Here is a 26,439-nt window from a genome sequence, read left to right as displayed (position 1 = left end):
TGGTGGCCCCCACCTCCATAGGTTCAGAAGGTGGAAAAACAACAGAATTAACAGGGAGTAACAGAACCTCTCACTGTGTAACACCTCTCTCCCTTTGCCTCTGATCCATCCAGATGGACTGAGTCATAGCCTCCTCGAATCAGCAGGGTGGTGATCCGACAGTCCTCTCCTGAACTGACATCTCAGTGCAGAGTCATCCCAGGATACCTCAGAGGACCATTGATGGAATTTGGAGGAATACCATTCAGCCGAGCGCTTCCCCTGAAAGAGACTCATGATTGTGTCCTCTGCCACTCTGTCCCAGTCAGGCTCCTCAAAAATAAGTCCTAAGGCCTCAAAGAACCTATCCACAGACACATTTAAGGGCAGAAGCAGGTAAAGAGAAAGCCCACGATTGAGGTCCCTCCCGCAGTAAGCAAATAATTATTCCCACCCGCTGACTCTCATCTCCAGAGGATCGGGGTCTAAGAGAAAAAAATAGTTTGCAACTCTCCTTAAACATACGGATCTTATCTGGGAGCCTTACTGTATCTGGGAGCCTGACTGTAGGTTCAGGAGAGTGCTATGAGATATCAACAGTGTTAGAGTACTTACAGACAGACTGGGAAGAAATTCCCTGCAAAGATTTTACCGAGTCAGAAAGTTCCCTTTGCAGGTGGTTATGAGACGAGGCCAAGGCACTATGTTCCACAGACAGATCCTGCATTACTTGTATCAGACTGTCAGACTATCCATTTGATCCACGAAGGTATGGAGCGGATCCATAGAAAGCAGAGCAGAGGAAAAAAAAACTAGGTGTTTCGGGTCGGTTATAATATCATGCTGCTGCGATCCAGGTAGGTGCAGGCTCAAAAAGATGGCAGTACAGTGGAAGCAGGACTGCACCTAAACAGAGCTGGCCTGGAGTGCAGCAGCAAGGCTACCACAGGTGGCAGCAGAGTAATCCAACTAGCCGGGTCAAATCCTAGACTGTAGCGCAGTACCAAAGGAATAAGCAAACTCACGGTCAGGGACAAGCCAGAGAATCAGCAACGTTTGGAAGCAGATAAGACAAAGACAGAAGCAGGTCAGGATGCAAGCCAAGTCAAAATCAGGGAGTCAGCACACTAAAGAGAAACACTGAGTCAGGACGGGAATAGGGGAAAACAGAGACACAGGATCAGATAGCAAACGTAGAAGGACCAATCAGAGTCAGCTGCAGCAGCCTTAGGCAGAAACTATAACTGACATCGCCTGCAAGAAGCAGCAGCGATGAATGGCAAACCTGAATCCAGACTGAGGCTAAGACAGGCTAACACCTTCATGACCAGACGGGGAAAAAGGGAAAACAGGGCTCCAACCCCGGTCTGGATCATGACAATTATAATGTAGGAGCATGTTAGAAGCTATTGATTTTTTAAAAACTTTAGTAATAATATTATCATTTATTATACTTATTTACACATCTAAAAACTCTAGACTATTAGGCCCAAATTTTACTTTAAATTTCATGTTAATTTTGTAATTATTTAAATAGTTAACAAAGTCATTCAACTCTGTTTGTATTCCTGCCCATACAACAAATATATCAACCATCATCTCAGGGGTTGGATTTATTACTGAAATTGGAAATTAAAACCTTTATTAAAATTATTACCAGCATATATAAAAGACACTAATGATTTTTTAAAAATTCTTTCAGATTTGCAGTAGAAAAAAGATTGTAAACTGAATAGATGTTGAAAGTTTATATACGAGGATCTGTTATGATTGAGTCACCGTAGGAGGCAAAAACAGAAATGCTAGCTAAGTCCAGAAAACCAGAGAGGTTGGCAGCTATCGGATTGCAGACCCCTGAACCTATCAACACAACTAGTAGTAGCCGTGGGGGGTTCCTACGATGCCCTAGACCCCTCGATCACAGCCGGAGAATTAAATAGGCCTAAAGAAATAAAGGGGAAATCTAAACTGCCCCAGAGCAGACCCCAAAGCAATAAGCAGCCCCCAACATATAATGACGGTGAAGCAAGATGAAAACACTAACACAGACAGAAAGATAGACTGAGCAAAGACGGGGCCCAAGCTAACTGGATAGGAAAGGACAGGAAGGCTGCTGTCTGCAATCCGTGAAAAACCCTATGAAAATAAGAGCCAACAGACTGACAGTGAAAAAGGCCCTGAAGACGCTAGGCTTCAAAAAGCTATGTCAGTACTCAGGAATATTCTGAAGACAGAGCAACCGGCAAAAGGAGATTCAGCTCACCCCAGCAGGGAATGGCAGAATCCAGAAAAGCAAGGAAAACAAAAACAAAACACAAATGCTAACAGGCAAAGCAGAAAACTTAGCTTTAGAGGAGCAGGAATCAGACTGGTGTCCTAGAAGTCCACAGAGAAATCACCCGCAGGGCAGAAGAGCGTCGGCAGCCTTATATCCAGTCCGTGACTCCACTCAGCCAGTCATCCTCATTAGGCTCAGGTGCCTGATAATCAGGCTCATTACCTTCCTTTACCAGAATAGGGAGTTCACCAGACCTCAGTGACGAAGGGGAAAATGAACTCACAACAAGGATCCCACAATCATTGGGGATAGATTCTATTAAGAATATTTTGCAATAACCACAGGAAACAAAACTAAATATAAAATTCATGACAGAAGAACTAAATGTTGTATCATCTCATAACGCCTTCACCTTTGACAATAATTGGCATGTGTGAGCAATTGATACAGTAATACAGTAGGTTCGCCCGTAAAGTGCACTTTTGCAAATTTGTTTTTGGCTAGTTTTGAAAATGATTATATCTACACAGTGTTGGCAACCTTTACATTAAATACGTATATGCAGCGTATCATAGATACGTGGATGATATATTTGTTGTATGGGCAGGAACAGAAACAAGAGTTTAATGACTTTGTTAATTAAATAATTACAACAAAATGAACATGAAATTTACAGAAAAATTTGCGTCTAATAATCTAGAGTTTTTAGATGTGCAAATAAGTATAATAAATGATATTATTACTAAAGTTTTAAAATAATCAACAGCTTCTAACATGCTCCTACATTATAATATTGCACACCCCAGTCATACTAAGAAAGGAGGACCTTTTAGTCAGTATCTTAGACTAAGGCCGGGGTCAGACTTGCGAGTGTGATGCGAGAAACTCACGCATCAATATCTGGCACTGCCTCCCAAGGTCGGACTGGGGTGTCTGGGGCCCACCAGGAAAATGGACTCTAGGGGCCCACCCTACAGCTATATACAAATATCTGTCAGTCATTATCCCCATTATTGCGGAGCATCAGCTGTAAAATACAGGCGACTCCTGTACATCTACTGTGCGCCACCACAAATGGGATGTATAGTTACAGTAGTTTACATACATTAATGGGGTTCTTTGGTTAGAACAAGTTCTCACCGATCTATGGGCTCCACAGGATAGGTGATCGCTTAGGTCCGACCATTAGAAACTGCACCGATCGGAAGAATGAAAAAGTTTTATCGTTGATAGGACACTTATCCTCATTTTAAAATAGAGCGGCAGGTGGGATATCTGACTGAAGCTCCATTCATTCTCTTTGGAGCGTCTACAAAAAAAACAAGTGGAGCCACTGAGGGAAAGAATGGATCAGTGGTCAAGTCGGACTTGCCACTCCACTCTAATGGGGATAAAAAGTTCCACATTTTGCTAAATGGGTCCAAGTAGTCAGACCCCCACCAATCAATACGTTATCGTTTATCCTGTGGAGAGATGATTACTTTTTTCTACAGGGAACCCCCTGTAAGTGCATCTCTGCCGCTGTGTACACAGTATTTAATCTCTAGATGAAATAAACAATCTTCTACTAAATAGTATCAGAGAGAACAAATGACCGCCATGCACAACACAATCCACTATACCAAGACCAATACCACCACATACAGGAAGAAATACCAAAACACCATGATCAGACCACATGGAGACCGAATAATACTACATACAAGGGACAAATACCACCACACCATGACCAGACACATATTACCACCACATAGTGACCGAATATGACATATTACCAGCATATAGGGACCAAATAATGCCACATACAAGGAGAAATACTGCCACACCATGACCAGACCACAAATTACCACAACATAGTGACCGAATACTACAATACAGATTATGAATAGAAACCACAATACTAACAATACTTATTACCACCAGTGACATTATACACAGTACCTCTGTATAAAGTGTCAGCGTACAGGTAATACAGCGATCACCAGTGATATTATACACAGGAACTATATATATAGTATCAGTGTACAGGTAATACCAGTCACATTACACACAGGAGCTCTGTATATAGTGTCAGTGTGCAGGTAGTACAGTGATCACCAGTGACATTATACACAGGACCTATGTATATAGCATATAGTGTACAGGTAGTACAGTGATCACCAGTGACATTATACACAGGAGCTCTGTATATAGTGTCAGTGTACAGGTAATAAAGTAATCATTGGTGACATTATACACAGGAACTCTATATATAGTGTCAGTGTACAGGTAATAAAGGGATCACCAGTGACATTATACACAGGACCTCTGTATATAGCATATAGTATGCAGGTAATACAGTGATCACCAGTAACATTATACAAAGGAGCTCTGTACACAGTATATAGTGTATAGTGTGTGTGCATGTAATACACTGACTCACCAGTGACGTCTATAGTTGAAGTCCTTCATCTTTACTTTTCTTCAACCAGCACAGACTGCTGTCACTTCTTCCAGCCAGGACTCGTCTCTGCAAAAAATAACACAGTCATCAATAGCTGATCGCTTCCAGGGCATTTTCCTTACTTTTTCCCTGACTTCTACACTATGTCAGTTGAAGAAGAAAAGCAACGTAGTACGGCACTGCACAGTAACAAGATCCCTTTTGTTCCCCATGGAAAACCATTTCCTAAAAAGTAAATTATATTACAGTAGTAATAATGTCCCTAATTGGACCCTAAAGAAATTATGTTCCCCACTTGTCACCATAAACTAATATAGCATGTTCCTCATTCTGGCCCCTAAACAGTAATAAAGTCTCTCATCCTGGCCCCCTTTATTTAATAATCTCACCAAGCCTGAACCCCTATATCCCTTGTCCAGACTGGCCCCCAGATATCCATCCCGCTTCCCCAGGTATACATATTGGCCCTCATATGTCCCTTGTCCTGCCTCACCTTATCTCTCTCCTGGACCCGCATATATCCTTCCTGGTCCCTTGTCCTGCCCCCCACATAGCCATCCTGGCCCCAAATATATGCAACCTGCCCCCCATATATATCCACCCTGGCCCCTCCCCATATATCTGCACCTTGGTCCCTTGCCCTGCCCCCCCTCACCCATAAATCTATCTTGGGCTCCCATATACAGTGGGGCAAAAAAGTATTTAGTCAGTCAGCAATAGTGCAAGTTCCACCACTTAAAAAGATGAGAGGCGTCTGTAATTTACATCATAGGTAGACCTCAACTATGGGAGACAAACTGAGAAAAAAAAATCCAGAAAATCACATTGTCTGTTTTTTTTTCATTTTATTTGCATATTATGGTGGAAAATAAGTATTTGGTCAGAAACAAAATTTCATCTCAATACTTTGTGATATATCCTTTGTTGGCAATGACAGAGGTCAAACGTTTTCTGTAAGTCTTCACAAGGTTGCCACACACTGTTGTTGGTATGTTGGCCCATTCCTCCATGCAGATCTCCTCTAGAGCAGTGATGTTTTTGGCTTTTCGCTTGGCAACACGGACTTTCAACTCCCTCCAAAGGTTTTCTATAGGGTTGAGATCTGGAGACTGGCTAGGCCACTCCAGGACCTTGAAATGCTTCTTACGAAGCCACTCCTTCATTGCCCTGGCGGTGTGCTTTGGATCATTGTCATGTTGAAAGACCCAGCCACGTTTCATCATCAATGCCCTTGCTGATGGAAGGAGGTTTGCACTCAAAATCTCACGATACATGGCCCCATTCATTCTTTCATGTACCCGGATCAGTCGTCCTGGCCCCTTTGCAGAGAAACAGCCCCAAAGCATGATGTTTCCACCACCATGCTTTACAGTAGGTATGGTGTTTGATGGATGCAACTCAGTATTCTTTTTCCTCCAAACACGACAAGTTGTGTTTCTACCAAACAGTTCCAGATTGGTTTCATCAGACCATAGGACATTCTCCCAAAACTCCTCTGGATCATCCAAATGCTCTCTAGCAAACTTCAGACGGGCCCGGACATGTACAGGCTTAAGCAGTGGGACACGTCTGGCACTGCAGGATCTGAGTCCATGGTGGCGTAGTGTGTTACTTATGGTAGGCCTTGTTACATTGGTCCCAGCTCTCTGCAGTTCATTCACTAGGTCCCCCCGCATGGTTCTGGGATTTTTGCTCACCGTTCTTGTGATCATTCTGACCCCACGGGGTGGGATTTTGCGTGGAGCACCAGATCGAGGGAGATTATCAGTGGTCTTGTATGTCTTCCATTTTCTAATTATTGCTCCCACAGTTGATTTCTTCACTCCAAGCTGGTTGGCTATTGCTGATTCAGTCTTCCCAGCCTGGTGCAGGGCTACAATTTTGTTTCTGGTGTCCTTTGACAGCTCTTTGGTCTTCACCATAGTGGAGTTTGGAGTCAGACTGTTTGAGGGTGTGCACAGGTGTCTTTTTATACTGATAACAAGTTTAAACAGGTGCCATTACTACAGGTAATGAGTGGAGGAAAGAGGAGACTCTTAAAGAAGAAGTTGCAGGTCTGTGAGAGCCAGAAATCTTGATTGCTTGTTTCTGACCAAATACTTATTTTCCACCATAATATGCAAATAAAATGAAAAAAAAACAGACAATGTGATTTTCTGGATTTTTTTTTCTCAGTTTGTCTCCCATAGTTGAGGTCTACCTATGATGTAAATTACAGACGCCTCTCATCTTTTTAAGTGGTGGAACTTGCACTATTGCTGACTGACTAAATACTTTTTTGCCCCACTGTATCTGCATCCTGGTCCCTTCCCCCGTATATGAATTCTTGCCCACTCATATATATCCATCCTGGCCACCACCTCCCCTCATATATCCATCCAGGCTACATCATAAATAAATCCTGACCTGCCATTTATATGCATCCAGGCCCCTATATATATATATACACACACACACATACATACTGGTCCCTTGTCCTGCCCCTCCCCCATATATCCATCCTGGCCCCCTACCCCATAAATGCATCCTGGCCACCCCCACATATATATGCATCCAGGCCCCCCATATATATGCATCCTGGTCCCTTGTCCTGCCCCTCACCCATATATCCATCAGGGCCCCCTCACCCATATATCCATCCTAGCCGCTCCACATATGCATCCTGACCCACCATATATATGCATCCTGGTCCCTTGTCCTGTCCCCCATAAATCCATCCTGGCCCCCCACATATATACATCCTGGCTCCCTCATATATCCATCCTCGTCTCTTATCCTGCCCCCCCATATACAGTACAGACCAAAAGTTTGGACACACCTCATTCAAAGAGTTTTCTTTATTTTCATGACTATGAAAATTGTAGATTCACTCTGAAGGCATCAAAACTATGAATTAGCACATGTGGAATTATATAATTAACAAAAAAGTGTGAAACAACTGAAAATATGTCTTATATTCTAGATTCTTCAAAGTAGCCACCTTTTGCTTTGATTAATGCATTGCACACTCTTGGCATTCTCTTGATGAGCTTCAAGAGGTAGTGACCGGAAATGGCTTTCACTTTCCAGGTGTGCCCTGTCAGGTTTAATAAGTGGGATTCCTTGCCTTATAAATGGGGTTGGACCATCAGTTGTGTTATGCAGAAGTCTGGTGGATACACAGCTGATAGTCCTACTGAAGAGACTGTTAGCTGCTTTTTTCTTGCCATAATACAAATTCTAAGTAAAGAAAAACGAGTGGCCATCATTACTTTAAGAAATGAAGGTCAGTCAGTCTGAAAAATTGGGAAAACTTTGAAAGTGTCCCCAAGTGCAGTGGCAAAAACCTCAAGCGCTACAAAGAAACAGGCTCACATGAGGACCACCCCAGGAAAGGAAGACCAAGAGTCACCTCTGCTGCGGAGAATAAGTTCATCCGAGTCACTCAGAAATCGCAGGTTAACAGCAGCTCAGAGACCAGGTCAATGCCACACAGAGTTCTAGCAGCAGACACATCTCTACAACAACTGTTAAGAGGAGACTTTATGCAGCAGGCCTTCATGGTAAAATAGCTGCTAGGAAACCACTGCTAAGGACAGGCAACAAGCAGAAGAGACTTGTTTGGGCTAAAGAACACAAGGAATGGACATTAGACCAGTGGAAATCTGTGCTTTGGTCTGAGGAGTCCAAATTTGAGATCTTTGGTTCCAACCACGGTGTCTTTGTGCGACGCAGAAAAGGTGAACGGATGGACTCTACATGCATGGTTCCCACCGTGAAGCATGGGGGAGGAGGTGTGATGGTGTGGGGGTGATTTGCTGGTGACACTGTTGGGGATTTATTCAAAATTGAAGGCATACTGAACCAGCATAGCTACCACAGCATCTTGCAGCGGCATGCTATTCCATCCGGTTTGCGTGTAGTTGGACCATCAATTATTTTTCAACAGGACAATGACCCCAAACACACCTCCAGGCTGTGTAAGGGCTATTTGACCAAGAAGGAGAGTGATGGGGTGCTACACCAGATGACCTGGCCTCCACAGTCACCAGACCTGAACCCAATTGAGATGGTTTGGGGTGAGCTGGACCGCAGAGTGAAGGCAAAAGGGCCAACAAGTGCTAAGCATCTCTGGGAACTCCTTCAAGACTGTTGGAAGACCATTTCCAGTGACTACCTCTTGAAGTTCATCAAGAGAATGCCAAGAGTGTGCAAAGCAGAAATCAAAGCAAAATTTGTCTACTTTGAAGAACCTAGAATATAAGACATCCAGTATTTTCAGTTGGTTCACACTTTTTTGTTAATTATATAATTCCACATGTGTTAATTCATAGTGTTGATGCCTTCAGAGTGAATCTACAATTTTCATAGTCATGAAAATAAAGAAAACTCTTTGAATGAGAAGGTGTGTCCAAACTTTTGGTCTGTACTGTATCTATCCTGGCCCCCATATGTATCCATCTGGGCCCCCCACATGTATCCATCCTGCCCCCCCACCCCGAATGGGTATCCATCCAGGCCCCTTGTCCTGCCCCTCCCCCCGTGTGTGTATCCATCCTGGCCCTTGTCCTAGCCCTGGCCCCCATGTGTATCAATTCTAGCTCCCCCCGTACGTGTATCCATTCTGGACCCCCTGTATGTGCATCCATCCAGGGCTCCTCCCTTCCCTGTATGTGCCTGCATCCAAGCCCCCCTCCCCTGTATGTGCATCCTTCCAGCCCCCCTCCAGCCCCTGTATGTGTATTCTTCCAGCCCCCCTCCATCCCCTGTATGTGCATCCTTCCAGCCCCCCTCCATCCCCTGTATGTGCATCCTTCCAGGGTCCCCCATCCCCTGTATGTGCATCCTTCCAGGGCCCCCCATCCCCTGTATGTGCATCCTTCCAGGGCCCCCCATCCCCTGTATGTGCATCCTTCCAGGGCCCCCCATCCCATGTATGTGCATCCTTCCAGGGCCCCCCATCCCCTGTATGTGCATCCCTCCAGGGCCCCCACATCCCCTGTATGTGCATCCCTCCAGGGCCCCCACATCCCCTGTATGTGCATCCCTCCAGGGCCCCCCATCCCCTCTATGTGCATCCCTCCAGGGCCCCCCATCCCCTCTATGTACATCCTTCCAGGCTCTCCCCTGTATGGGCATCCATCCAGCCCCCTCATCCCCTGTATGGGGATCCAACCAGGCCCACCCTGTATGTGCATCCATCCACCCCCCCATCCCCTGTACGTGCATCCATCCAGGCCCTCCGTTATGTGCATCCATCCAGGCCCCCCGTTATGTACATCCATCCAGGTCCCCCCGCTATTTGCATCCATCCAGGCCCCCCCCCGTTATTTGCATCCATCCAGGCCCCCCCGTTATTTGCATCTATCCAGGCCCCCCGTTATGTACATCCATCCAGGTCCCCCCGCTATTTGCATCCTTCCAGGCCCCCCCGTTATTTGCATCCATGCAGGCCCCCCCCGTTATTTGCATCCTTCCAGGGCCCCCCCATTATTTGCATCAAAGCAGGCCCCCCTCGTTATGTGCAACCTTCCAGCCCACCCCGTTATGTGCATCCTTCCGGGGCCTGCCTGCCTGCGCTCCCAGCGGAGGCACTGGCGTCCTCCTCCTCCTCTGCAGGTCGGAGGCCGGCGCGCTCCTTGCAAAATGGCCGCCGACATAGCAGAGGCCAGCGGTGGATGTGTGCGCCCGTCGCATGAAACTGACGTCACACGCTGGGCGCACACATGCCACTATCAATCGGGACGCGCCACCCTGCTCTTTTAAAGGGCCCGCAACCTTTTTTTTTTTTCTTCTCCTCCTCCTCTGGCTGGCTCCTTCCCACAGCAAGGGGAGGGCCTACCGGGGGATTTCCCGGTAACCCACCAGGCCAGACCGAGCCTGCTTCCGCCGGTACTTGGACTATGCAGCCGCACACTGAGTGCTGGCGGCAGTGCCGAGTACTGATGTGAGAGAATCGCACAAGTTTATTGCATCACACTCGCAAGTGTGACCCGGCCTAAGACGAATCAACAGTAGTGATGAAGGTTTTGAAACTCACGCAATAAAACTCACAAAAAACTTTAACGCTAGGGGTTACCCTTCAACATTACTAAAAGAGGCACAAAATAGAGCTAAAGAAAAAACGCACGCAGAATTAATAAAAAAGCCAAGAAGAACTGATGATTAAAAGAACACAAAGATTTTTTTTATTTTTAGAAATAACCCAAATATGAGTTTGATAAAGAATGTGATCAGAAAAAACTGGCATTTATTAGAAAGTGAGAGAGACCTTAGTACTGTAGCTCAGAATAAACCATTAGTTACTTAAAGAAGAAACAAAATTATTGGCGACCTACTAGTGAGAAAAACTCACACAACAAGATATGGCCTTATCAGAACCTTGTCTGATGACAAATGCACATATAGCAGGATGCAGCGGGCCTCCACTAATAGAGGCAAGGGGCAGCTCAGGTGCAAACCACTGATAAAAACAGCCACCCCACACCTAACACACTATGGTGGGGTTGGCTGCCTAGTAGGAAAAATGCACATAGATAAGGCTTGCATAGGACGCCAGTCACACATATATAAGAGTGATGCAAAGTGTCTGGCTTACAACCTATTAATGGCCCATAATATTAGCAGGCGGGCTGCTACAGCACTACAATATGCAACACACAGTGACAGACACCCCAAAAGACCAAGCCAACAAAAAGAGGCCAGACAGCATCCTGCAAAAAATGATGTAAGTGCAAAAAAATTAATGCATACAATGAGTACATTAAATGAGGCATTGGTTAATATTTTGGCCAAAATAGATATAGCCTGCAAGCCAACGTCAAGGCTCCTCATGATATTGCAGGTCCCTAACACTAATATCAAAACAGCTAACATAGAAAAAATTCAAAAAAACTCACACAATAAGATATGGCCTTACCAGAACCTTGTCTGATGACAAATGCACATATAGCAGGATGCAGCTGGCCTCCACTAATAGAGGCAAGGGGCGACCTACTAGTGAGAAAAAGATTTACAGCTGATATAAAAAAAATCTACATGGTTAACAGATAGTAAACCATTAGGTAATTTTCGTTGTGTACATTGACCATACTGTCGGCTGCGGATTACAGGGAAGGTTTTAAAATTAGGTAAAATGATGCATATAATAAAATATTTCATCACGTGTCGTACGAATTACGTGTTGTATGCAATTTTATGCCCTTGTCAGTTCTACTATACAGGGAAAACAATTAGGCCACTATACACACACTTCAGGGAACATTTCCATTCTATCACTACAATGAAAGGGTCAGTGAGGTTCATCAAACACATACATGATTGCCACAATGTAGATCCTAATAGGTTAAAATTTGCATGTAGAAAAGCCACTAAGAGGAAGCAACAGCAATAAATTGCTTCTGCCAAGAGAAGCAAAATGGATTTTAGATACTGACGCACAGGGTCCTCTAGGCTTATATGACATGTTAGATCTGTCTGTTTTTTGTGACATGTTTTTCTTAGCGGACACATGTGATGTTTGATCAATGTTATTGTATTCACCTAGTCTTTCACTTCCCTCACTCTGGTTTAAAGGGAATGAGGTGTTTTCACATAGTAACATGGACCAGTAGAAGCACAAACTAGTGTTTAACATTTGAATTATACTTAATCGGATAACGTCCCTCCTCGTGGGATCATGTGATCACCATACACGGCACATTGACAGCGGTTTACCCTTATAGGTAGAATGTGCGGTTACCCTGTGTTTGCTCCTATATTCCACTGGTGCAATCATGTGGGCGGTTTGTCTAAACAGCGACACTGATAGTTTAGAATGTGCACACAATGAAATGGACATGTGTTGTATGTCAGCGGGCGGGTCCCCGATAGACCACCCCAACCGTCTCCATTGGCTAGAGGTTGCTTTTATAGCGATGATGCTTCCCACTCAGGCATGCCCCCAGGAAGCACTGGAAAACCGCGCGTTGGGTTCACGGGAGGCAGCGTGCAGCCATTACCCATGTGTTAGCTTTGATCCATGCAGGTAATATGTACATCTCCTAGTTTTGCCAAACAGTCTTTATATATGCCAGTGTCCTCCTGATTATTTCTACATTGCCTTGCTACGCATGTCATTTTTTGATGTCACCTCTATGAGTAGTTTTCTTCTGATGGGAACTTTCCCACACCAGTGTCTCTCTGCATAGGCGGCATAACTTATATATTTGTTATATGTCTTATCACTCCAGCAAACACTGTGTCTGCAGAGTTTATCATTCCCAGGCCTCAAGGATTGGGGACACCCTGTTGTCCAGGCACTCTGGCCAAATTATTTATGCATGTGAAGGGTGCGATTGTTCACCCTCACCTGATTCCATTGGCAACTGGCAATAATTGACTTCCATGCAGGTATCAGGAACAGCATATTTACCCGATTATATATACAGTCCTATGTTAAAGTTTGGGCACCCCTATTAATGTTAACCTTTTTTCTTTATAACAATTTTGGTTTTTGTAACAGCTATTTCAGTTTCATATATCTAATAACTGATGGACTCAGTTATATTTCTGGATTCAAATGAGGTTTATTGTACTAACAGAAAATGTGCAGTCTGCATTTAAACAAAATTTGACCGGTGCAAAAGTATGGGCACCTCAACAAAAAAGTGACATTAATATTTCGTAGATCCTCCTTTTGCAAAAATAACAGCCTCTAGTCGCTTCCTGTAGCTATTAACGAGTTCCTGGATCCTGGATGAAGGTATTTGTGACCATTCCTGTTTACAAAACAATTCCAGTTCAGTTAAGTTTGATGGTCGCCGAGCATGGACAGCCCGCTTCAAATCATCCCACAGATGTTCAATGATATTCAGGTCTGGGGACTGGGATGGCCATTCCAGAACATTGTAATTGTTCCTCTGCATGAATGCCTGAGTAGATTTGGAGCGGTGTTTTGGATCATTGTCTTGCTGAAATATCCATCCCCTGCGTAACGTCAACTTCGTCACTGATTCTTGCACATTATTGTCAAGAATCTGCTGATACTGAGTTGAATCCATGCGACCCTCAACTTTAACAAGATTCCTGGTGCCGGCATTGGCCACACAGCCCCAAAGCATGATGGAACCTCCACCAAATTTTACTGTGGGTAGCAAGTGTTTTTCTTGGAATGCTGTGTTTTTTAGCCTCCATGCATAACGCCTTTTTGTATGACCATCAACTCAATCTTTGTTTCATCAGTCTACAGGACCTTCTTCCAAAATGTAACTGGCTTGTCCAAATGTGCTTTTGCATTCCTCCAGCGACTCTATTTGTGACGTGCTTGCAGAAACGGCTTCTTTCGCATCACTCTCCCATACAGCTTCTCCTTGCGCAAAGTGCGCTATATTGTTGACTGATGCACAGTGACACCATCTGCAGCAAGATGATGCTGCAGGTCTTTGGAGGTGGTCTGTGGATTGTCCTGGACTGTTCTCACCATTCTTCTTCTCTGCCTTTCTGATATTTTTCTTGGCCTGCCACTTCTGGGCTTAACAAGAACTGTACCTGTGTTCTTCCATTTCCTTACTATGTTCCTCACAGTGGAAACTGACAGGTTAAATCTCTGAGACAACTTTTTGTATCCTTCCCCTGAAAAGCTATGTTGAATAATCTTTGTTTTCAGATCATTTGAGAGTTGTTTTGAGGAGCCCACGATGCCACTCTTCATAGGAGAATCAAATAGGAGAACTACTTGCAAGTGGCCACCTTAAATACCTTTTCTCATGATTTGATACACCTGGCTATGAAGTTCAAAGCTCAATGAGGTTACAAAACCAATTTAGTGCTTCAGGATGTCAGTAAAAAGTAGTTAGGAGTGTTCAAATCAAGAAAATGATAAGGGTGCCCATACTTTTGCCCCGGTCAAATTTTGTTTAAATGCAAATGGTTTGGAAGTTTTTTTGTAAGGTTTTGTAAAAATAAGAAATGGCTAGTCAACTTTTAACCCTTATAATGTTCTAACAAAAAAAAAAATTATGTTTCCAAAATTGTGCTGATGTAAAGTAGACATGTGGGAAATGTTATATATGAACTATTTTGTGTGATATATCTCTCTGATTTAAATGTACAAAAATTAAAAGTTTGAAAATTGCAAAATTGTCAACATTTTTGCCAAATTTCCTTTTTTTTCATAAAAAACGCAAGTTATATCGAATAAATTTTACCACTGACATGAAGTACTATATGTTACGAAAAAACATTCTCAGAATCAGTGGGATACGTTAAATTGTTCCAAAGCTATAACCTCATAAAGTGACAGTGGTCAGAAAAAATTGGCTTGGTCATTAAGTACCAAATTGGCTCTGTCACTAAAGGGTTAAAGAAAAACTAACAGGTCTGGGAGAGCCAGAGTCCTTGCTGGTTGGTAGGTGATCAAATACTTATGTCATGCAATAAAATGCCATTTAATTATTTAAAAATCATATAATGTGATTTTTTATTTTTAGATTCTGTCTCTCAAAGTTGAACTGTACCCATGATAAAAATTACACATCTCTACAGTCTTTGTGGGTGAGAAAACTTGCCAAGTTGTCAGTGTATTAAACACTTATTTTCCCCACTGTATTTGTGCAGAGCCGATCCTTCAAGATTCTATCACAAGATTCCGTGATGACATCACTGATGATGCTCGGCCATTATGAGATCACTGGGGATTCTCAGCCATTATGACATCACAGCTCAGTCACTACTTCTAGAATGTACACTGGGTCACCGCTGCCATTTTTGGTTCTATAGTGACTGAGAGCATTTGCAATTTTTCACTATGGCTGAAATACGTTTGCAGAATTTTCAGGTGCAAGCACTGCAGGAGATTGTTATCAATAATCGCCCTGACATTGTGCTTCCACCATCTGATGGCATCCTCGGCTTCACTCACCGGCTGGTGGTGCAGCTAGTAATGGATTGCCTGACCAAACACCAAATAGATCAACTAACGTCAGAGTATCTGACGGATTTACATCACAACATCAGGACATTACTACACCAGGTAAATGGTGGACGCTCCGCACAAAACTTCTCCGTAATCACAGATAATAATGGTGGGAGAGAAGCTTCTTTCCTCCAATATAACGAGTCCCCAGATATGGAGTCAGTGTATCTGCAGAGAGGAGCAGATGTCACATACAATGGCCGCCTCCTTTGTGTCTTTTCTCATCTCACATTCTTCCTTTTTCTTTTCTTCCTTATAGGCTGAAAAAAGATCTCAAATTGAAGATTTGGCTTTTATTAAAGACCTGGCCAAAAAAATCCTGTGTGTACTAGAATTTCCGGCCCGCTCGTCGGAACGCCCGGTAAGGAGCCTTCATCTTCTCTATCACACGTCCTTGTTTTCTCATCTTCTCCAGATCACCAGTCAGAGATGAGAAGATCTGGTGTTAGATCTTACAGGCCTCCCTGTCAGTCCTCGGCAGGCACAGGAGGTTTTATGGCCGCCTGTCTGTGCTGCTTTCTATGCTGCAGATCTAGCAGAGCTCTGACTCCTGAGCCTTGTATAACCCCGCACCACCACTGATTGGCAGCATTCTGTATACATGGTACATAGGCAGAAAGCAGCTATTCCGAGGCAGTGGAGGGTTTACATATCTATAGGACTACATGGCAAGAGACACATAGTCCTCCAGTGATAATCTCCTGCTGATAAAACACTGATTTTATTAAAACAGCACATAGCCTACTAAGTAACATCACAGGAATCAGAGTCTCTGCTCCTAAATCATGCTGCTCTCAAACTACATAGTTCTCCCCTGTTTAATCTCCCATATTATCCAGCACATTACAATAATACTGGTATATATTACATCCGTGTCTGCGGAGCGTCCGGCTTGTATCGTTCCATACATCGGAACAGTGTAAATCAGCTGGGAAATAATACAGGAGAAGTTTTTACATCCTGAGATGTTTTCTTGTAGCTTTTATATCTTAGTATTATTTCTTATTCTTTTTTAGGACTTGATGAGAACATTGATCCCGGCAGGAGAGCCGCGTATGAGCGACTATGAGCCATCTAAACTGATCAGCAGCGGAGCTTTTGGGTGAGATTTCTGTCCCCATAATCCCCATTTCTCTGGGTTCCCCATGACAATGCTTCTGCCTCTGTGCTCTGCCTTTCAGTGTTATCATAGGGAAACGATCCACATCCACATCACTGTCCACATCTCAATGTCATGATTCAGCTCAGTTATACACAGCTGAGCGACCAGATCTGTAACAAATCAGTCTATAAGGAAAGGGATGATATAAAATAATACATTACACTCCCCGGTCCTAGACCTCATCTGCTCTTATGCTGCCGCCTCCATCACCACTTCCCCGTCCTCTGCACCGATCTTCGGATTTTTCGGACCCTATTATGGAGCTGATAACAGTGATTGGCTGCACACGATCATGTGAGGGGTGATAGGATACTGACGCCAATGACATCTGCACCCCCACCCTCCACCATGTCCATGTGAGTCTGATCACTGGCCTCAGCAGCAGAAGGGAGAACAACCAAAGACTGGCACAGAAGACGGAGGACTGCAGTGATGGATGGGGAGGGACGAGGACAAGTGGGTTATTGTGTTTAATTACATTTTAACTTCTTCCCTCCCCTCCATTTATTCTGCCTTGGGCTGTGGAGAAAGCCTAAAAACCATCAAGCTACGGCAATTGGAGCATTTTCAATTTAGACCAATTTATATTTGGACTGAATCGTATGTACTGGTCGGTTATAGCGAATCTGCCCAAGATGAATTTCAGTAGATTCTCTCATGTATAATGTGACCTGGGTGAGGGTCCGGCAGACGTGGCATTGTGCAGACCACCCATAGGTGATCTATGTAGAGCTCTTTTATGTATTTCTAGGTGTGGATTTCTAGTGATGGCCGGACTGCTGGTATCAAACATTACTACAAAAGATCATATAATGCAGGGGTCCTCAAACTTTTTAAACAGGGGGCCAGATTACGGTCCCTCGGACCGTTGGAGGGCCGGAATATAGTTTAAAAAAAATTATGAATAAATTCCTGTGCACACTGCACATATCTTATTTGGAAGTAATAAAACAAAAATAGGAACAAATACAATATTAAAAATGAAGTTAAATCATCAAACTTACCGATTTTTTGGGTTCTTCGAATATCCTACACTTCGAGTCAATTTTTTCTCTTTCTTGATATCATTGTTTCCTAGGGATTCAAAATTGCTATTAGTAAAATACCAACATATATACAGCGCTACAAAAACAATATACCAGCAATAAAACTGCCCACACAGAGACATACAGACTGCACTGCCCATCAATGCAGCCTGATCAGTGCCCATCAATGCAGCCTGATCAGTACCCAACAATGCAGCCTGATCAGTGCCCATCAATGCAGCCTGATCAGTGCCCATCAATGCAGCCTGATCAGCGCCCATCAATGCAGCCTGATCAGCGCCCATCAATGCAGCCTGATCAGCGCCCATCAATGCAGCCTGATCAGTGCCCATCAATGCAGCCTGATCAGTGCCCATCAATGCAGCCTGATCAGTGCCCATCAATGCAGCCTGATCAGTGCCCATCAGCGCAGCCTGATCAGTGCCCATCAGCGCAGCCTGATCAGTGCCCATCAATGCAGCCTGATCAGTGCCTATCAATGCAGCCCCACCAGTGCCCATATTGGTGGAACTCCACTTTTACCTCAGGCTCAGACTGGTGTGGTGCAAGAATCCCCAATAGGCAGCATTGGTCCCTAAAAGGCAGGCAAATGTACCCAATAGGCAGCATACGTCTCCAATAGGCAGGTAAATGTCCCCAATAGGCAGGTAAATGTCCCCAATAGGCAGCACAGGTCCCCAAAAAGCAGGTAAATGTCCCCAATAGGCAGCACAGGTCCCCAATAGGCAGGTAAATGTCCCCAATAGGCAGGTAAATGTCCCCAATAGGCAGCACAGGTCCCCAAAAGGCAGGTAAATGTCCCCAATAGGCAGCACAGGTCCCCAATAGGCAGGTAAATGTCCCCAATAGGCAGCACAGGTCTCCATTAGGCAGGCAAATGTCCCCATTAGGCAGGTAAATGTCCCCAATAGGCAGCACAGGTCCCCAATAGGCAGGTAAATGTCCCCATTAGGCAGCACAGGTCCCCATTAGGCAGTACAGGTCCGCATTAGGCAGGTAAATGTCCCCAATAGGCAGCACAGGTCCCCAATAGGCAGCACAGGTCCCCATTAGGCAGCTAAATGTCCCCATTAGGCAGCACAGGTCCCCATTAGGCAGCACAGGTCCCCAATATGCAGGTGATGTCCCCATTAGGCAGATAAATATCCCCAATAGGCAGGTAAAGGTCCCCAATAGGCAGGTAAATGTCCCCAATAGGCAGCACAGGTCCCCATTAGGCAGCACAGGTCCCCAATATGCAGCACAGGTCCCCAATAGGCAGGTAAATGTCCCCAATAGGCAGCACAGGTCCCCAATAGGAAGGTAAATGTCCACAATAGGCAGGAAAATGTCCCCACTAGGCAGGAAAATATACCCAATAGGTAGCACAGGTCCCCACTAGGCAGAACAATGTCCCCACTAGGCAGAAAAATGTCCCCAATAGGTAGCACAGGTCCCCACTAGGCAGGAAAATGTCCCCACTAGGCAGAAAAATGTCCCCAATAGGTAGCACAGGTCCCCACTAGGCAGGAAAATGTCCCCACTAGGCAGAAAAATGTCCCCAATAGGTAGCACAGGTCCCCAATAGACCCGGCATTAAAAAAAAAAAAAGTACTCACCTATGTCCCCGCGCTGCTCTGAAGAGGCGCCCGCTCGTCTCCGTCTTCTTCCGGCACAGGTGGCGTGATGACAATCACGTCGTCTCTGTGCACTGTGCTGCGGGAGGGCTGCGCAACGCCTTTCCTCGGCGCCTCATCCCGCCCGCAATTACACGGCCCGCCGGCACTGAACTGCAGTGCAGTTCAAGAGCTCAAAGTCGGCCTGGCGGGGGGCCGGATAAAAGTCTTTGGAGGGCCGCATGCGGCCCGCAGGCCGTAGTTTGAGGGCCCCTGATATAATGACTTGTATATACAGACTGTTAATAAGGGTTCATTATAAACCATGGATTCTCCTTCTCTCCAGGGCCGTCTACTTAGTGCGCCATAAAGAATCACAACAGATCTTCGCTATGAAGAAAATGGCCAAGAGGAACCTGAATACTCCAGAACATGTGAAAGCGGCCTTTCTGGAGAGGGACATCTTAGCATTTGCAGACTGTCCCTTTGTGGTCTCCATGCTCTGCTCCTTCCCAACTAAATCTCACCTGTGTATGGTCATGGAGTATGTAGGAGGTAGGACACGTACATTGAATTATATTCCGCCCATGTCTACTGACATCTTATCACATCTCATATCATTAGGATTGTCCCTGTGGACGGTTACATGCCACCCAGCATTTACTATAGGTTATCTATTACCTAGCTGCTCAGAAAGTCATTGATCTGTGTGATCTCCCTGTATGTCCTCACTGAGAACGTCAGTATCTCCAGCTGTAGACGATACGTGACATCACTTTATGTCATTAGTTACATAGATGACATTTCACCATGACTTCAGACTAATTCATTTGTGCAGTATACAGTACATTATATTTTTATATATTGTCTCCTGCCCCAATGTTTCCACTCACTTCTCATCACACATCATGGTAATCTGCTGTATAAACCCCTCACCGGTCACATTTCCTTTCTTCTATAGGTGGAGACTGTAGGACCCTTCTAAACACATGTGGACCTTTCCCTATCCCATTAGCCCGCTTGTACATTGCAGAAGCTGTCCTTGCTGTGGAATATCTGCATAGTTACGGTGTGGTGCACAGAGACCTGAAGCCGGATAAGTAAGTGAATACCTGTAGTATAACAAAGAGAGGAAAGTTATCCTTTATTATCTCACGGTCTATGAAGCTAAAATCATCTTCTCTTTCACAGCCTCCTGATAACATCTTCTGGACATATTAAAGTTACCGACTTTGGACTTTCAAAACTTGGTGTCATGATACCACACACCAACGTCTACAAACAATCAGCAGAAGACATCTCCACAGAGTTCCTGGACGAGGAGGTCAGAATTACCTACAGGAACTTTGCTTGTTCTGCACAAATCTTATAACTCTATTTTCTCGTCCCTACGTTCTTCATTTTTAGAGCTTTTTCACTGATATTTTATCTTCTGTCATTCTGTTTTGATGTCAAAAACTTGTCATAATAATGGTTTCATCGATTCTCATCTGTAACTTCTGTTGGTTTCCAGGAGTATGGCACCCCGAGATACATAGCCCCTGAGGTCATCCTGAAAGAAGGCTATGGAAGACCTGTTGACTGGTGGGCAATGGGCATCATATTATATGAAATTCTCATGGGATATACACCATTTTATGGGGATTCCATAACTGAGATTTATGACAATGTAATCACTGGTAAGTAGAATAATCTGATCATTGCTTTGACTGGTTATCTTGGTTTAGTTACTTCCTTTGCTTTATCTTACAGTCCAGAAAAGAGGTTTTATGTTCTGTAATTTTCTATATAACAGGAGATATAATATGGGATCCTCATTACACTCTTCCCCACATTGTAAAGGACTTCATCATTCAGCTGCTTAGAAAAAATCCCATGGATAGACTTGGGACAGGTAACGGATATAATATTAATATTCCCTTATTACACCGAGGACATATCGCTCATGTCCTCCGTACTAAGATTTTCAGTCTATTTCCTACATGTCTGCTCGGTTACGTCATTAGTTCAGATTAAGATAAACTGTTCAGATATAGTTACAAAGGTTGAAAAAAAAGTCCTCGATCCATCAAATTCTCCCTTTCTCCACCAATTGTTCATTTGTCACTAAATTACCTATAACCCACAATGTTATGTGCATTGAGGAAATCTTCCAGCTCTTTTTTTAAAGCTGTTATATTGTCTGCCGTTACTACCTCTTGTGGTCGGGCACTCCATAGTCTAACTGCTCTAACTGTAAAGAACCCTTTCCTATTTAACTGCTGGAATCGCCTTTCTTCCAATCATAATGAGTGCCCCCTAGTCCTTAATATGGTCCTTGGAAAGGAATAAGACATGCGCCAGTCCTCTGTACTGACCACACATATATTTCTACATATAAATGAGATGTCCTCTGAGGCATCTTTTCTCCTAAGGAAAACAATCCCTTGTAATAATCTAGTTGCCCGTCTTTGAACTGACTCTAATTTCTGAATATCCTTTTTTAAATGTGGAGCCCATAGCTGGATCCCATAGTCTAGATGTGGCCTCACCAGTGATTTATATAGAGGTAACAATACGTTGGGATCGCAGGATTTTATCTCTCTTTTTATAGATCCTAAAATCTTTGCTTTTGCGGCTTCTGCTTGACATTGAGTACTGCTGCTCAGCTTACTTGTAACCAGAATACCCAAGTCCTTCTCCTGTTCTGTAGTCCCAAGTATTCTCCCATTTAATGTATATGCAGCAATAGGATTACTCCATCCCAGGTGCATTACTCTACATTTATCTACTTTAAACCTCATTTGCCAAGTGTTTACTAATTCAGACGTCTTATCCAGATTGTTTGCAAAATTGTAATGTCAAGGCCAGATTTTAGTAGTTTATATAGTTTGGTGTCGTCAGTATAGAATGAGACTGACACTTTACTCTCAATCCCATCAAAAAGGTCTTTAGTAAAGAGGTTAAAAAGAATCGGTCCCAGCACAGATCCCTGCGGTACCACACTGTTACCAGTACAGATCGCTGTGGTCCTCACTGCTCCCAGTACAGATCACTGTGGTACCCCATTGCTCCAATTACAGATCCCTGTGGTGAGCTCCCAGTACAGATCCCTGTGGTACCCCACTGCTCCCATTAAAGATCCCTGTGGTCCCCATTGCTCTCAGTATAGATCTCTGCGGTCCCCACTGCTCCCAATACAGATCCCTGCGGTCCCCACTGCTCCCAATACAGATCCATGTTGGACCACACTGCTCCCAATACAGATCCCTGTGGTACCACACTGCTCCCAATACAGATCCCTGTGGTCCCCACTGCTCCCAGTACAGATCCCTTCGGTACCCCACTGCTTCCAGTACAGATTCCTGTGGTCCCCACTGCTCCCAGTACAGATCTCTGCGGTTCCCACTGCTCCCAGCACAGATCCCTGCGGTCCTCACTGCTACCAGTACAGATCCCTGCGGTCCCCACTGCTGATTATATCCCATTTACAGAATGTACTACTTATGATGACTTTTTGTTTCCTGTCATTTTGCCAATTCCTTACCCATCTGCATAGTTTCCCCCAGTCCCTGCTTATGGAGCTTCAGTATAAGGTTGTTATGTGGAACAGTATCAAACGCATTTGCAAAGTCCAGATAAATCACATCAGCCGCATTACCGACATCCAGACTTGCACTTACCTCCTCATAGAAACCCAACGTGTTAGTAATGCCAGGGGATATGTCAATGTTTAATTTGCTCAGATGCAGGCATACTTCTTCTTGTGCTATTTCCAGTGGTGACCTTTGATTTTTGCTTTGTTGAATGATCCCTGGAACAGTTAGTTCATTGGTGAACACGGATGAAAAGTGCCTGTTTAATATCTCAGCCTTTTCTTTGACCTCTATTATCTTGTTATTATTGTCTTTTAAGGGACCTATACCATCGTTATTTTTTTTCCTTTTTGGCATTGATATATTTATAACATTTTAGGGGATGTATTCTAATATCACTGGCAATTTGTTTCTCTGTGGACAACTTTGCCAGCTTGATTTCTTTTTAACATTTCTTACTTAGATCTTTATTTACTAGATTATGGCCCGATGCTATCGCATCGGGAGGATGCGATAGCATCACACCTCTTGCCATGTTAACCCTCAACACACAGACTCCTCTCACCTTTCACCATCTCCACTCACTCTTTCACTCCACATACGACCCCTTCTCTCACACTCACGCCGTCATCGCCGCTGCTCCACGATCCCCGACATCTTCTTCCGCCGGCGCCATCCTGGACCCAGACGTTGTCCACGCCGGCGGCATGTTCTTGCGGCGACGCCATCTTGAGTATCGTGAAATCCCGCGATAGTCAAGATGGCGTCGCCGGAAGAACATGTCGCCGGCGTGGACAACGTCGGGATCCAAAATGGCGTCGGCGAAATCTCGAGAGTTTTCGCCGACGCCATTTTGGATCCCGACGTCGTCCTCACCGGCGACATGTTCTTGCGGTGACGCCATCTCGACTATCGCGGGATTTCGCCGATTCAAAATGGTGTCGCCGCAAGAACATGTCGCCGGCGTGGAGGACGTCTGGATCCAGGATGGCGCCGGCGGAAGATGTCGGGGATCGTGGAGCAGCGGCGATGACGGCGTGAGTATGAGAGATGGAGTGAGAGAAAGGGTCGTATGTGGAGTGAAAGAGTGAGTGGAGATGGTGAAAGGTGAGAGGAGTGTGTGTGTTGAGGGTTAACATGGAAAGAGGTGTGCGGTGACGTCACCAGTTACAACTGGACGGAAGTTGTTACAACCGGAAGTTGCTTAGGGCATTTATTATTATAGATACTCTTGAAATGGTATTTCAGTATTCTCGGCTTTCAAGATTTTGAATGCCCTTTGTTTTAGTCTGATTAAACTTTGTAGTGTCTTATTTATCCATAATGGTTTCTTTTTAGTCCTGGACATTTTATTACCAGAGGGTATAAGCTTTCTACAGGATTCTAGTAGGATATCCTTAAACATGCCCCATTTATGTTCGGAATTCCCAGTTACCATGAGATGATCCCAGCCTACTCAATTAAGCGCTAACCTTAATTTGTTGGTATGGAGCGGTCTCTGACAATGTCCCCATCACTTGTTTTTCTTTATCCAGGAGGCGCATTTGAGATCAAGAGTCATGCATTCCTTAGAGATTTAGACTTTGATAACCTTCTAAGTCAAAAGCCTGTGTACGTTCCTCAGCTTGCATCAGCTGTGGACACCAGTTTATTCATCAGTGAGTAGAAAAGACATCATCTAGACTTGGTGTCTGCTTGTCTCGTCTTCAATATTATGTGATATCGGCTCCCATTAATACGGTATTAATGATAAATGGTGACTGTTATACTGACAACCTCTAATAACACTTCATTGTCTATGTCTTATAGACCATTATAATATGAAAAAACATCTGGTCTCAGAGGAAGAGAAAGGCACAATTGAGGACAATGAGTGCTTTGACTTCCAAAATTTTACATCATCATCTGAAAGGCTTTCTAAAGTAAGTATGTGATTAATAAATCCAAAATATGTATAAAAAGACCCTTAAAAGTAAACAAAATTATTTAATATCTTCATGTTTCCGCATGTAGCTCTATACCGCCAATAACAGCATGATGAACGATGAGGATCCCAAGTCACCTCCAGAGTGTACCCCAACATGCAACACTGACAGTTCCGAAATGTGAGTAGATTATGGGATCATTACTGGGAGCTCCAGGCTGATATATGTGCACAGCACCAAATATAGGACAGAAATACCATAATATCATATGCAGCATCCATGGTTAGCGGTCATTGTGCTTTTGGCTTCAGAAACCGCTGATTGTGGCCAGTCATGCATTTTTAGTAATGCCCACACTGTAGGAAAGATGTAGTATTGCATGCCAGAAATTCTTGGTAGTTGTTTTCCACTCCGCTCTATAAAGGCACTGTCACACTTAGCAATGCACCAGCGATATGACGCGGTCAGGATCGCTGGTGCATCGCTAAGTGGTCGCTAGTGAGCTGCCACACAGGCAGATCTCACCAGCGACATCGCTGGGGTCGGGTGTAGCTACTTACCTGTCAGACGAGGCGATCCTGACGTCCTCCCGCCGCGTCCACGCGTTGCTCGTCGGCACCACAGGAAGCTGACGACGAGAGACGGCCCAGGACGTTCTCGCGCGATCAGCGGTTATCAGCGGGGGAGCCGGTCGGAGGTAAGTATCAGACATAGCAATATCGCTATAACGTCACAAAATCAGTGACGTTATAGCGATATTGCTAGCAATATCGCTTAGTGTGACAGGCCCTTAAAAGTTAGTTTTGAGCATTAGACCTTCCCCACTATGGCAGTCATATGTCCTATTAGACCTTATAGTCGGTATTCTTATAGTGAGACAACCCCTTTTATACTGTGTTTCCTTGTGATTTACGTGTTTTTCTTCTTCCAAACAGGCAGATAGAATCTGTCCCCGTATCTGATAGAGACGCTATTATCTTGCCGTCCTTGTCCCAAATGTCAGGTATGTCCTTGTCTGCAGCACCAACAATGGGAATGTTGACTTCAAGGCTCAAATATATCCATGTGGTTTTTATGTTTTCCATGTTTCATGTATAAATGTTGACTGTGTTATATTGACAACCTGTAATAACACTTCATTACCTATGTCTTGTAGATCACTCTGATATAGACACACATCTGGTCTCAGAGGATGAGGAGGATCGCAAATCATCTCCAGAGTGTGCACCAAAATCCAACACAAATATCTCAGAAATGTGAGTAGATTATGGGGTCATTACTGGGAGCTCCAGGCTGATATATGTGCACAACACCAAATAAAGGACAGGAATACCATAATATCAAATGCAATATCCTCCGCCCCATGGTTAGCGGTCATTGTGCTTTTGTCCTTAGAAAGTGCTGGTGATAGCAGCCCATGATCGAGGCCAGTCATGCATCTATAGTGCTGCCCCCACACTGTAGGAGAGATATAGTATTACATGCAAGACATTATTGGTAGTT

The sequence above is a fragment of the Dendrobates tinctorius genome, unplaced genomic scaffold (genome assembly GCF_039654945.1).
Source record: "Dendrobates tinctorius isolate UK_male_01 unplaced genomic scaffold, ASM3965494v1 ptg000079l, whole genome shotgun sequence".
NCBI lineage: Eukaryota > Metazoa > Chordata > Amphibia > Anura > Dendrobatidae > Dendrobates > Dendrobates tinctorius.
This window is presented reverse-complemented; position numbering follows the sequence as displayed.